Source organism: Chrysochloris asiatica, unplaced genomic scaffold (genome assembly GCF_000296735.1).
Source record: "Chrysochloris asiatica unplaced genomic scaffold, ChrAsi1.0 scaffold00047, whole genome shotgun sequence".
NCBI classification, from domain to species: Eukaryota; Metazoa; Chordata; class Mammalia; order Afrosoricida; family Chrysochloridae; genus Chrysochloris; species Chrysochloris asiatica.
In genome coordinates, this window is record NW_006408565.1 from 18,312,299 (window position 1) to 18,326,504 (window position 14,206).

The 14,206-nt window shown below is 37.9% G+C and overlaps 1 protein-coding gene across 1 annotated transcript in view; it reads left to right on the forward strand.

The window, feature by feature from the left end:
• LOC102840949 (eukaryotic translation initiation factor 4 gamma 3-like) overlaps positions 1 to 14,206 on the forward strand; it is a 218,460-nt gene that overhangs the window by 89,814 nt on the left and 114,440 nt on the right. The gene's annotated exons all lie outside the window — the stretch shown is intronic.

The following is a 14,206-nucleotide window of genomic DNA, read 5'->3' on the forward strand; positions in this document are numbered from 1 at the left end:
TTTTTTTTTAGTGTTACTGATTTCTTTGTTCTGCATGTCTACCTGTGCTGAGTTCATGATTTTTATGTTCTTCCTTGTGAGTTTCCTCATCATTTTAATGTTCCGTGTTCTTCTTGGATTTTCATTTTCTTGGTATGTTGTGAAGTGTTAATTTTCTTTGAGGTTACCTTATATTCCATGAACTTTTCCCTCCATTTAATGCAGTCTGTTTTATCCTGTAATCTACCTGACCTTCTCACCATCTGGATCTCTGTTCCTACGTGTTTACCTTCTAACACTGTAATTGTTTTTATCATACACTGATCTACCAGATTCTCTGAGGTTGTTCTTATAGTTTGTTCTGTTCTCGACTCTTCCTTCTGTTGATTTAGTTCAGGGAGTTGCTGCCACATGTGTCAGGTTGTTGTCTTTTCTTGTTGGTTCTCAGTACACAGAACTCCCTTTTGGATGTTTTGTAGTGAAGAGTTGATGTTGGAAAAATCCCTTAGCTTCTATTTATCCTGGAATGTTTTGATTACACTGTTGTATTTCATTCACAGATTTGCTGGATCAAGGATTCTTGGTTGACAGTTTTTTTCTTTCAGGCCTTTATATTTTTCTCCCCATTGCCTTCTTGCTTGCATGGTTTCTGCTGAGAGAACTGAGCTTAGTCTGACTTGCTTGCCTTTGTATGTAACGCTTCCTTTTCCCTAGCTACTTTCAGGATTGTCTCCTTATCTCCTTGATTTTGGAGAGCTTGATTATGATATGTCTCAGTGGAGAAAGATGAGGCTTTCTACTCCCGTAAAGATTTACACCCTCGGAAACCCTATACCGGGTCGCTATGGGTCGGAACCGGCTCGATGGCACACAACAACAACAACAACAACAGTGAATTTCTTTTGGGGTCTATCCTTCCTGGGGTATGTTGAGCTTCTTGAATATTTATCTTTTCACTTTTCAGGATGTTAGAGAAGTTTTCTTCCAGAAATTCTTCAACTATTTCCTCTGTGGACTTGTGTGATTCTTCTTGTTCTAGAATGCTGATAATTCTTAAGTTATTCCTCTTCATGTTGTCCAACATGAATCCTAGCCCTTCTTCAGATTTTTTAAATCCTTTTTTCTGCTTGCTCTTCTGTCTTAGTGGTATTTAGATATTTGTCTTCCAGCTCACTACTTTTGCCTTCCATCTCTTCTATTCTACTCCTTTGCCCTTTCAGTGTATTGTCTATTTCAGATATTCTATTATAGATCGTTTGGACCTATTTCTGTGGGTTTTGAGTTGTTTCCAATGCTTTATCTATCTTATTTGATTATTCTTGTAGCGCTTTCCTGACTTTTTCCGTATTTTTCTCAACTCCATTGTATAGTGTTTTGGTACATTTTATAGTCATTTTTTTCTTCATTCTTTCCCAGACATTTCCAAGGTCTGCCATTCTTCCAGAATGGAGTCCAGGTCTATCTCTGGGTCATTTGTCTCAGACATTTTATCTTCTTTATGGACATGTGCTGATATGGACATGTGCTTTTGCATCTTGGACATGTTTATTGTTTATCTGTGGCCTTAATACTTAATTGAGTATGTGTTTTGGTATTTTTTTATGCTTTCTGATTGCCTCCATGTAGATGTGATCAGGAGGTGGGCTTCCCTTTTCACTCTTCTTATTGTTTAACTTAGAATAACTTTCACAAGTGTTGTGTACCTCCCTGGTGTATGGCAGTTGGTATTGGTTCTTGCCTGGATTTGGCATTTTGTAGAGTGTGATTGTAGCTTCACTATATGGCAGCAGTTGCTGTCTCTTCTTGGGTAATATAGGGAGAGAAAGAATCCCCAAAAGGTAAAAGAGAACAAAAAACAGCAAAACAACAACAACAAAACAAAACCCAAAAACCAAGAAGAAAACAAAACAAAACCCAAAAAACTAGATTGGATACTGTAGTCTATAATCGCAGAAAAGGAAGAGAAGAAAAAAAAAATCTATAGCCTAATATGAGTATGATTTTAATGTCCTCTTTCAGCTTCTTGCCTTCAAGGCCACCTGATAAATTTCAAGATGCCACTGTTGGTTGTTATGCTGTACCTCAGGATTTAATTTTTGGCCTGTTTTGTTTTTAAACTCTGTCCCCCTCTCCACATCCCTTGTTCTGGCCTTTGCTATTAAAAAACAATTCAAGGCCAGCTTTTGGGCTGCTGGTCTCCTTAAATGCTGAGAGTATCTGTGTGCATACGTGGCAGAAGAACCCACCAGTGGTGGGGGTTGGGGGGTGTCCACTCGCTCAGGCACCCCCTCTAGTCACTAGAATGGAGGTGCACAAACAGTGGGGTGTTGGGGGGAGCAATGAACAGATAACCCAAAAAAAAAAAAAAATCAGAACAAAGCAAAGCTGACAAAGTGTATCGTCCACCTTTGCTCCATTGTTCCCGTGGCGGCATTTTCCCATGGTGGGTGTGCTCTCCTGCTTTGTCTTGTCATTTGGTCTCGACCAAGTTGTCGGCTCCGGGCCGCTGAGTTCAGCAAATTCTAAAGTACAAGATTTCTTACTTCTGCTACAAGGTCCACTAACTGTAAGCCTTTAGACTTTTAAAATATTCCTACTTATGTGGTTCAGAGTTTTGGAGCTCTGCCCTGAACCTGTTTCGCTTGGTATTCTGTGCTGTTGCTGATGGAGAACTTCACTGCACCTCTACCCTTTCATCCATCAAGCCCCACCCTCCTGCTTATATTGTATTCTTATTAAAGAGAGCTGGTCTAGTTCTAGTTTCTACCTAGAACTCTTCTGCCTTTGAGTTCTTGAAGTCTTGAAGTCTAAACTTTCTCTGACCATAGTCTCCTGTCACTCCACCTTCCCCTTATTCAGTCCAATTGTGTCTGTTCTGCCTTCCAACCTCTGATCCCTTTTTCATCCCTATATGGCAGACCCTCCTGCCATCACTTTCCTATTGTTTAGGTTTGATCCAATGAGTAATCATTATTAACTTTATTTTTACAGGTATTTCTTGTTCCTTTGCTTTGGGGAAGTAATGGGATATAAGATGAAGTCAGTGAGATGACATGGGGCCAGATCATTCCGGGGTGTCTAAGCCCCATGGGATGAGCACTGGACTACGAACAAGGTAGACAGTTTGAGCCCACCACAGCTCTACCAGAGAAAGATGAGACTTTCTGCTTCCACAAAGATTTAAATCTCTGTGAGTTGGAACTAATTCTATGACTCTTAGCAACAAGAAGTATACATAGCTAACTCAAGCCTTAGGATATCATCTTTTTTACCCTGTGTCAATTAAGGATCCTTGATGGCATAACACGTTAAGTGTTGGACTGATAACCTTAAGGTCGGCGTGGTGGTTTTAACCCACCAACAGTTACGCAGAAGAAAAATATGGGTAGACTGTCTGCTGTGTAAAGATTTACAGTCTCAGAAACCCTAAGGAACTGTTGCACTCCTTCCTATAGGGACATTATGGAGGCTTGGTGTGGCGCTGTAGCATAAGCAAAGGACTGTAATGTCAGTTTGAACTGCAAAGTCCGTGGTTCAGACTCACCAGTTGCTCCTCAGAAACCCTGTACAGGGTTGCTATGGCACTTAAAAACAATAGTAGGGACACTAAGAGTTGAAACCATCGGTGGGTTTGGCTTTTGAGTCTAGTTGCATAACAAGTTCCATTTTTTCAGTATACAGGTAGTTGTCATTTGCCATCAAGTTGGCCCCAAATCATAGTGATGTTTTATATAACAGAATGAAATGTTGCCCATTCTTTTGGCTTCTTCACAATTAATTGTTGCTATATTTTTGCTCATTCTTGTAGCCACTCACATTATTTTAGTTCACTAATTGAGAGTCTCTCTATTGATAACTCTCTACTTTACTAAGTCTGGTATCAGTGTTCACTTGATAGGCATGTCTGTTGCTTGACTGAAAGCTGAGTTCACAGAGCTTAGTTCATTTCAAGACTTGACAGGTGTCTCAGGGATTCTGTCAATCTCTGCTAGATCAGTAATTGGTTTTTTTAAGCTTTTATTATGAATTGAATGATAGTTTACATGAGAGAACACTGATTTTGTGCTTAACCTATCATATTTTGTTTCATTGCCATGATTACAATCCCCTCCATGCATCATCAGTTAACAGTATTTGCTTCTATCTCTCTTTTTAAAAGAAAAAAATTTTAAAATATATATACACAAGAGCACACAGGAATATTTAATCATTTAAACAACCAAAGGGCACATACTCTGAGCCAGCCTCCATCTCTGGTGTCGCTGCTTCTGTGGATAGGGTCCTATGTTCTGTTCATGTTCTTCTTCCTTGATGGTTCTAGGGTCCTCTATTCCTGGAATGTAAGATTGACTGCTGCCCCCTTTTTGTCAAACAACTTCTACCTTTACAGTTGTGGCAATTGCCATTAGTCATGATAACAGTTACTCACTATTGAGTCATAAGAGTCTTATCCCCATCTCCTTTCACCAGACCCATCTAGGAAAGATGAAAATTATTCAGTGGGGATTCTACCTCCCCTCAACCCCTCGCTCTGAAACTAAACTCCCTCTTGAAAACTTGCGAGCCTGCCCAGATCAGTAACTTTTATGACATTGGTTTGTTCTACATTCTTCTTTTTCTCTGTTCTCCTATTATGCTCCCTTTCAGAGTGGTCAGTAGTGGTAGCCAGAGATCATCTACTTCTGGTCTCAGGGTTGTGGAGGCAGAGATTTTTGCTATCCATTAGTCATCTGGACAAATTGTTTCCATACATCTTTTACTTTCTTCACTCTTCTTTACTTTAAATAGGGTGAAACCAATAATTGCACATAGACTACTGATCATAGCTTTTATGACTCTAGTTGATGTTCACCAAAGTAGGATGTAGAATATTCTGTGTGGATTATGTTATGCTGGTTTACCTTGATGTTCCTTGAGGCTACGATCCTGAGCCTCCAGGACCAGCTACTCATTCCTTCAAGGTATTTAATTGTAGCTAAGAATTTCTGAAACTTTGCCCCATGTGTGCTCTCATATATGAATATATTTACAGCACATATGAATACCTATGTAGAAATATTCAGTGTCAAACATGTATGAGTCAGCTTCAAAAGGCTCATAGGAATATTGCAATATATGAGGACAGAGACAAGAGGTAAGATGTCAGAGTGGGCAGACATGCAGAGCTGACCTTCTGCAACAAAGATGTGGGATACCAAATGAAACAGATATATATGGTGACCCTGGAATCCTTAGCTTTAGAAGATGGAACAAAGGTGGATTGAGTGCTGAGAAGAGGAAACTGAACCAGGAGCAGGAAGAGATAAGAAAAATAGGACTCTAGGCTGGCCTGGAGCAACATGACTATCCTTTTGCTCTCTTAGCTAGCAATTGCCAATACAGCGGCCTGCAAGCACACAGCGAGGCTGGAGGTTGGCGGCAAGAAAAGTGTGTTTCTCCTTTGTTCCTTTGCCTTCCTGGTAGCTAAAGGGCATGGCCAGTCCTGACCTTCACCAACCCAGCAGTCAGTAGCACCCCTTCTTGTACAGCCTCTGCTCTACCTTGAGTCAAGCACCAGACATACCACCCCTGCTTCTAGAGGTGTGTGAACCTGCCCTGAGCTAGAATGCTAAACAAACAGCAAACAGAGAACTGCAGTCACACTTCCGGTGTCTGTAACATTCACCAGGAGACAGGTGGTAAGTGCCTGAGAACACACCAACATACAATCATCAGTTAAATATAAATATGATGCTTCAATGTCTTAGAGAAAACAAACAATTTCAGCTTATATGAAGAAACAAGCTAGAGTGCCTCAGACAAGTGACCAAAATACAGAATCTGAAAATATAATATCATAAATGGTATCAGAACTACTTCATAAGTAAGAACTACTTCATAAAGAAGGGTACCTTCTATGGATTGAGAGATTGATTTAAAAAAAAAACAAAAACAAACAAATTGCAGGTGAATTCAAGGGAAATGCAGAAAAGCTTTAGAAGAATTCTGAATACAAACTGACAAAAAAATGAGAAATTAGAAACCATACAAAAACAATAATTAGAAATCCAGAAGATTAGTACAAAGATTTCAGAAACAGAGATAATACTTTAAAAGGGCAAAGAATTAGAAATTGGATCAATGGAAGGTTTACTACTGAGTTTGAAGACACATCTCTGGATATTCATCTGCTAGAGGAGTCATGGTATGGTGCTGTAGAATAAGCACCAGACCACAAGGCAATTCAAACTCACTAACCACTCCTCAGAACCACTGTGCAGGGTTGCTGTGAGTCAAAACTGACTCAATGGCACTTATCAACAGCAGAGGAAAAAGAAGAAAAAAGAAAGATAAAATCCAAAGAAAACCCAAGATTTATGTGGGACAGTATCAAAAGGAATAGCTTATGTGAAGTTGGAAATCTAGAACAAGTCAAGGCAGGAAAAGTTTTAAAAATAAATCTTTAAAAAAATTTTTAATTAAAAAAAAAAAGTTTAAGAGTTGTTGGAAGAAATCTTCCCTATATGAAAGACAAGAAAATAGTTATCCAAGAAGCTGAATGAACTCCAAATAGATTATGGAAGAAAATAGCCAAGACATATTTTAAACAAACTTTATAAATCAAAGACAAGGAAAGAATCCTGAGCATAGCTCAGGAAAAATAAAAAGTTACATACAAAGGAGTACTAATAATATTTAGCTCTGATTCTCAGCGCAAACCATGCAGGCAAGAAGATAATGGGATGACTTATATAAAACTCTGAAAGAAAAGAATTGCCAACCAAGAATCCTATATCCAGCAAAACTGTCTATCAAATAAGATGATGAAATTAGAACATTTTCAGATAAATAGAAATTAAAAGAATTTGTAAAAATTATACAAACCTTACAAAAAATACTTACCAATAATAACAGATAACAACCTGAGGTAACAAACATGACAATACCACCCAGAACTCAACCCAGATAAAGAAGTATTCAAAGTAAAACAAACCTATATGAGTGAAAATATGGAACCAGAGATACCAGATGCATCAAAAAACATAAAATGAGGGCATAATGTAGTTATAGAACTTCCAAATGAGAAAATCAAATAGATTTCAGGAAATAAATAAACCTACTATAACCCAAAAACTATATTAAGCCCGATTCCTAGCACTCGTTTAACCACTACCCCTAACATTAAACCTAGTCCTAACCATAACCTTAACACTAAATGAAATCCTAGAGGCCTTGCCTAAAACTAGTCATAATCCTATCCCTAACTACTTACTTCTACCTTCCAAATAGTAGTTGGATTTTTTTTTTTTTAAATTGTATGGGAAAAGTTCCAATTCAGTTGTTTCTATAAATGGATGGAATTCTGGAAGGATTCACTCATCTGTGCCAAGAAATTTGGAAGAGAGCTACCTGGCCAACCAGCTGAAAGAGATCCATATCTGTGCCCATTCCAAAGAAAGATGATCTAACAGAATGCAGAAATTATTGAGTAGTATCATTAATAGAATATGCAAGTAAAATTTTGTGAAGGTTATTCAAACCAGATTTAGAAGAGGGAATAAAATGAGGGATATCACTGCTGAAAACAAAGAATACCAGAAAGGTGTTTATGTATATTTTATGGGGTATATAAAGGCATTCAACTGTGTGAATCATAACAAATTATGGATAACATTACAAAGAATGTTAAATCCAAAACAATAGTGTTCATATGGAACGTGTACATAGACCAAGAGGCAATCATTCAAACAAAACAATGGAGGGGATATTTCATAGTTCTAATTTAGGAAAGGTGTATGCCAGGGTTGTATTCTTTCACCATATTTATTCAGTCTGTATGCTGAAAAGTTAGGCTATACAAAGAAGAGCATGGCGTCAGGATTGGAGGAAGATTCATTAATAACCTGCTATAGGCAGATGACACAGCCTTGCATGCTGAAATCAAGAGTATTTGAAGCACTTACTGAAGAAAATCAAAGACTACAACCTTTGGTATGATTTACAAATAAAAATCCTCACAACTGGACCAATAAGCAACATAATGATAAATGGAGAAAATATTGAAGTCGTCAAAGATTTCATTTCACTTGGATTCACAATTAATGCCTATGGAAGTAGCAGTCAGAAGATCAAAGATTATATTGTACCAGGCAGATTTATTGCAAAATATCTCTTTAAAGTATTAAAACAAACAAAGAAACAAAAAGATGTCACTTTGAAACTGGTATACCTGGCTCATGCCATGGTATTTTCAATACATGTGAAAGCTGGACATTAAATAAGGTAGACCAAAGAAGAACTGGTACATTTGAATCATGATGTTCGTGATGAATATTGACTATATCATGGACTACCAAATGAATAAATCAGCCGTGTAAGAAGTAAAACCAGAATGCCTCTTAAAAGTGAGGACCACAACACCAGAGATGGAGGCAGACATGAGGACATGGAGAGAGAGCAGCTGAGGACTGTAGATTCATGAAAAGAGACAGATTGAGTGTTGGAGGCCAGGAGGCAGGCTTGCAGAATGTGCCCTTTGGTTATTTAAATTATTATATATTCCTGAGTGTTTTTGTGTACATCCCCCCCCCCAAAAAAAAAAAGCACAATAAAACAAAACAACAACCAGAGCAAATACTGTTGAATGATGATGCACAGAGGATATTGTAATCATTGCAATGAAACAGTGGGGTAAAACCGATATTCTCCTATGTAAACTATCACTCAATTCACAGTAAAAACTTAAAAAATGTGAGGATCACAAGACTTTATCTCAAGTACTTTGGGCATGTTATCAGGAGGGGCCTGTTTCTGGAAAAGGACTTCATGCTTGGTTAGAGAGTCAGTGACAACAAGTTAGACCCTCAACAAAATAGAGTGATCCAGTGGCTGTAACAATGGACTCAAACATAACAGTGATTGTGAAGATGGTGTAGGACTGGGCAGTTGCTATGAGTCAGAACCAACTCCATGCACCTAACAACAATGCAACAGCCTTGGTAATGAAATGAAAAGCACTGTTGGTTAGTGACTCAGCTGTTTTCTAAAACTGTCTCATGTGATTGAGTCTATTTATTCTCAACTGAGTAAAGTACTAGAGGAGTCACATTACATAGCAGGCATAATATTTACTTAACCAGCTCAGTGATGATCTAAATATAACTCATGAGGGATTTTTGTTTTCTTCCTACATTTAAAATCATAATGGATACTCATCACTAAGGGTTTCACCATAGGTAGCTTTGAATATGTAGTTTGCCTGTACAGTTTCACTTTTTTCAAATATGAAGATGAAAGCTTTGGTATTTAAATGAAAGGTTAGGCAAGGAAGATAGCCTGATTGACTATCCTGAGATTAATTCTGCACCATTACATTTTAGCTTGTATTCTGGACAGATTTGTATTCTGGGTGCTTCAGGGCCATCACTGAGGTATTACGTGGTAGCATTTTTTCATAGGAACATTTTTTTTCCCTTTATGTGAAGTTACATTAAATGTGATTTTAAAATGGAAATTTTAGTTGTATGTATTTGCTGGATGCTGATAGTCTGGTGTGGTGCTGAAGGATAAGCCTTGGACTGCTAACCACAACATTGGTGGTTCAAGCCTACCAGCTGCTTCTTGAAAACCCTATACAAGGGTCTCTGTGAGCTGGAGCTAATTTGACGACAATTAACAACAACAAGAAATTAATAAATTATGATAGTAATAGCTTTATCCTGATTTCCTTGATTTATCAACCTTGTAATGCTTCTGCCACCATGTATTGTAATTAAGGCTTTCAGTGTACCAAAATGTATTGTAACTATCGTGTGTACCTGTTTATATGCTTGACTCTGAAGGAGAGAGAATTTGGAAACCTGAGTGTATATAATAACCATAATCTGCTCATTTGTCTGGTAAGCAGTGAGTCATGATTTTTTCTTTTCGACATTTGAGTTTTTTTCTTTAAGGGGTAGTATATACAACAAATCAACTTTTGTCTGAGACTGATTTGAAAGGGAAACTGTATTAAAAAGCAAATGCCAGCACTCAGTTTATAATGATGTATCATTAAATGAAACATTTGATCAGTCTAGCAGTCTGTGGAGTTACATTTCTTATAGTACTAGGAGTCCTGGTGTGGCGCTATAGACTAAGTACTGGACTACAGACTGCAGGGTTAGCTGTTCGCTCCTTAAAAACCACGGACAGGGTCCCTATGTGTCAGAACTGACTCGATAGCTCTTAACAACACAGTATTTGACACACTATTTATAAAATAGGAAATAACGTGTGTGTTTTTATTGATAAAAAATTCAGATGCATTCAATAATTACTACTTTGTGTTAATATTTTCCTTCCATGTTTTAGAAAAAGATTAAACAGCGTCAGAGGATTTAAGCACTTCTCTTTTGATATGACATAGCTGTTAGTATATTTCATAGAATTTCTGTTTTAGCACCTTTTTAGTTGGTACAGCCTTTAAGGAATTTTATGTTAACCTGGAATGAGTTCTTTAGCTGGGTACTGAACCCTTATTTGGAGTCTTGGTGTGGTGTTGTAGGATAAGCACTGGGCTGCTAACCAGAAGGTTGACAGTTCAAACCCACCAGTGGCTCCCTGGAAATCCTATACAGGGTCACTATGAGTCAGAATCTACCTGATGGCACTTAGCAACAGGAAGCCCTTATCAGATACATAATGTGCAAATATATTGTCCCATTCTGTGTATTATCTTATCACTCTCTTGGATGAGTGCTATGTGCTGTCTGGTCGGTTCTGACTCACTGTGTGATCCTGCACCATCTTCACAAGTGTTATATTTGAACCCACTGTTGCTACCACTGTATCATTCCATTTCATTCGGGGTCTTCCTGTTTTATGATGAACCTCCACTTACCAAGCATGATGTCCTTCTCCAAGGATTGGTCCTTCCTGATAACGTGTCCAAAGTACGAGAGACAAAGTCCTGCCACCTTGGCTTTTAAAGGAGCATTTTGGCTGTACTTCTTCCAATACAGATTTGTTTGCTCTTCTGATAGGTCCATGGTACTTTTAATAATCCTCTCCAACACCCTAACTCAAATGTATCTATTCTTCTCCAGTTTTCCTTATTCATTATCCACCTCTCTTGGTATTTGCGCGCAGCTGAGTTAGTGTCCACTCACAGTGACCCTGCATAAGGTTTCCAAAGCTATAAATCCTCGAAGTAGAAGAAGGTCTCATCTTTCTCCTACAGAAAGTCTGGTTTATGAGAAAGACAGACTTTGTGGTTAGCAGTCCACCCCATAACCCTGTACACCATCGGGCACCTGCTCTCTTTGTAATATGTTCTTTAATACACAAATGTATTTTACTATTTTTATTGAAGTTCAAATAAATCTGATTTTTCTTGTGGTTTTTGCTTTTGGTAACATATCTTAGAATCTATTCCCAAATTCAAAATCATGAAGATTTGTCCCCATACTTTCTTCTTAGAGTTTTCTGGTTTTAATTCTAGTGTTTAGGTCTTCATTCCATTTTTAGTGAATATTTACGTGGCACCCTTGTGAAAAACAATTTGCCATGTATGTGTGGGTTTATGTCTGCACTTTGAATTATATTCCATGGGGTTTATATGTGTCTCTTTATCTTGTACCATATACTTTTGATTACTGTAGCTCTAAGGTAACGTTAGAAATTAGTGTGTGAGTCCTCTACCTTTGCTCTATTTTTTCAAAATTGTTTTGTCTATTTGGTTGGTGTTTTTGTTAAGGTGGCTATGAATCAGTACCAACTCAACAGCATGTAGCAAAAACAATGATCTTATATACAGAAAAACCTAGGAAATCCTCAAAGAAATAATAAATAAATTAAGCAAAGTTGTAGGATATAAAATCAACATGCAATATCAGGTGTATTTCTGCACACTATAAATGAACAATCAAAACACAGAATTATGAAAACAATTCCATTTACAAAAGCATCAAAAGAATAAAATACTTTGAAATAAATTTGATCTAGAAGGTGTACCATGGCCTTCTCTAGGGACTGGTCCTTCCTGAATAATATAGCTGGAATATGACAGATGAAGTCTGGCCATCCTGGCTTCTAAGGAGCATTCCGGCTGTGCTTCTTCCAACACAGATTGGTTAGTTCTTTTGGCAGTCCATGGTACTTTTAATATTCTCCTCCACCACCATAACTTAAATGCACCATTCTTCTACAGTTTTTCTTACTCACTGTCCAACTTTCATATGCATATTAGGCTGTTCAGGCGCACCTTAGTCCTCAAGCAGACATCTTTGCACTTCAACACTTTAAAGAAGTCTTGTGCAGCAGATTTGCCTAATGTAATGTGTCGTTTGATTGCTTGACTGCTGCTTCAATGAGTGTTGATTGATCTGAGCAATATGGAGTCTTTGATAACTTCAATTTTTTCTCCATTTATCTTGCTTAGAAATCAGAGCTTAATCTTAATTGGGTTTCCTTTGTAGATAATATTTCATTTTTACTATGTCAGGATTCTGTGTTTGATTTTGGAGAGTTTGATTATGTTATGTCTTGGTGATTTTCTTTTGGAATCTATATGTTTGTAATTTGTTCAGATTCTTGAATACTTATCATCTCATGTTTCATGATGTTAGTGAAACTTTCTTCCAGAAACTCATCAACTCTCTTTTCTGTGGTCTTCCTTGTCTTCTTTCCATTCTGGAATTCTTATCACCCATAGGTTTTGACTTACCATTTTAGACTGTCTTCAGATTTTTCTTTTTTTTTCTGATGGTTCTTCTACCTTACTAGTACTGAGAGATTTATCTTCAAGCTCACTAATTATGGTTTCCATTGATTCAGTGTTACTCCTTTGCAATTTCAGTGAGTTGTTCATTTCTGGAATCTTAGTATTAATCTTCTTAATTTATGTTTACAGGTTTTATATTGTCTCCAGTGACGTATCTATTTTGTTTGATTGTTCCTGTAGCACTTTTCTGAAATTTTCCTTGTTTTCCTCAACCTTTCTGTAAAACATTTGGATGTACATCAGTATCATGCTCCTGAATTCTTTTTCAGGTAGTTCTAGTACCTCTTCCTCAAAAGAATTTTATAGTTCTGCCTCCTGGTCTTTGAGCTACTTTATCTTGTTTCTGTATGTGTACACAAGTTTTCTGCTGCATTTTAGGCATTGTGTTGTTGTTATATTTATATTAAGTTCATGAATGTATGTTGGCATATTCTTAGACACTCACCATTTGCCTCCTGGTGGATGTGATCAGGAGATGAGCTTCTTTATTCACTTCATAGAATTCAGTTCAGAGTGGTTTAGCAGATACTGATTGTAGTTGCTGCTCTGGTGTATAGCAGCTGGTATTGGCTCTTCTTCAATAAGTAGGGTTGCAGAGGGTGTATGGCTGTGACTTGGCTGTATAGCCATAGTTGCTGTTTTCTGTTGTATGATGCAAGAAGGAAAGCAAAGAAAGAAAGAAACAACAACAAAAAAAGCCCTTCTTTCAAGAAGTATCTTCTGTTCTTCTAGCTGCTCTAGGATAGTCTGCTTGTCCTTTCAAGTGGAAATTTCCCACTTCAGAAAATTCTGGATAGGGATCCGGATTCCACCTATGTATGGTCTCATGCAATGCAAAGTCTCCGCAGGAAGCCTTCTTTCCTGGCAAGTTCTAGCCTCTTTTTAGGTATTCCAAGGAGCTCTGGTAGCGTAATGGTTATGAATTGGACTGCTAATCCTCAAGGCCAGCAGTTAGAAACTAGTAGCGGTTCTGTGGGGCAAAGATAAGGCTTTCGGTTCCCGTAAAGATTTACAGCCTTTGCAGGGTAGCTATGGGTCGGAATCAACTCAACAGCACTTAACAACAACAACAGTCAGTTACAGGCTGAAGACGACGGACTTACAAGCTTTCTATGGTGATGTTTCTGGCTATTCCTTTCTTTCACCCTCAAGTGTTTATTTTACAATAGTAGGCAAGGGAAACCAAGATTCAAGACAGCCAAGCATCTTAACGTTATTTACCCTCTTTTACCTATTCAAACCATGGCTCAATCCTTGTAACTCAGAGCCCTGTTGTTAGAAGGTTGAGCATACATCACTATTTATCTCTGTCCCACTTAGCCCATGCAAACCTGTTTACATGTTCTCCTATCCACCTTGTACTTGTACTTCCATTCCCCTCCCTAAAAGTTGTATTGTCCCAGCACCCAAACTATCTTGTGTCTATTCCCTACCTTGCATTCTGCCTTCCACTCTCTCCCCTCGCCCTGCCCCCTACACCCCAGT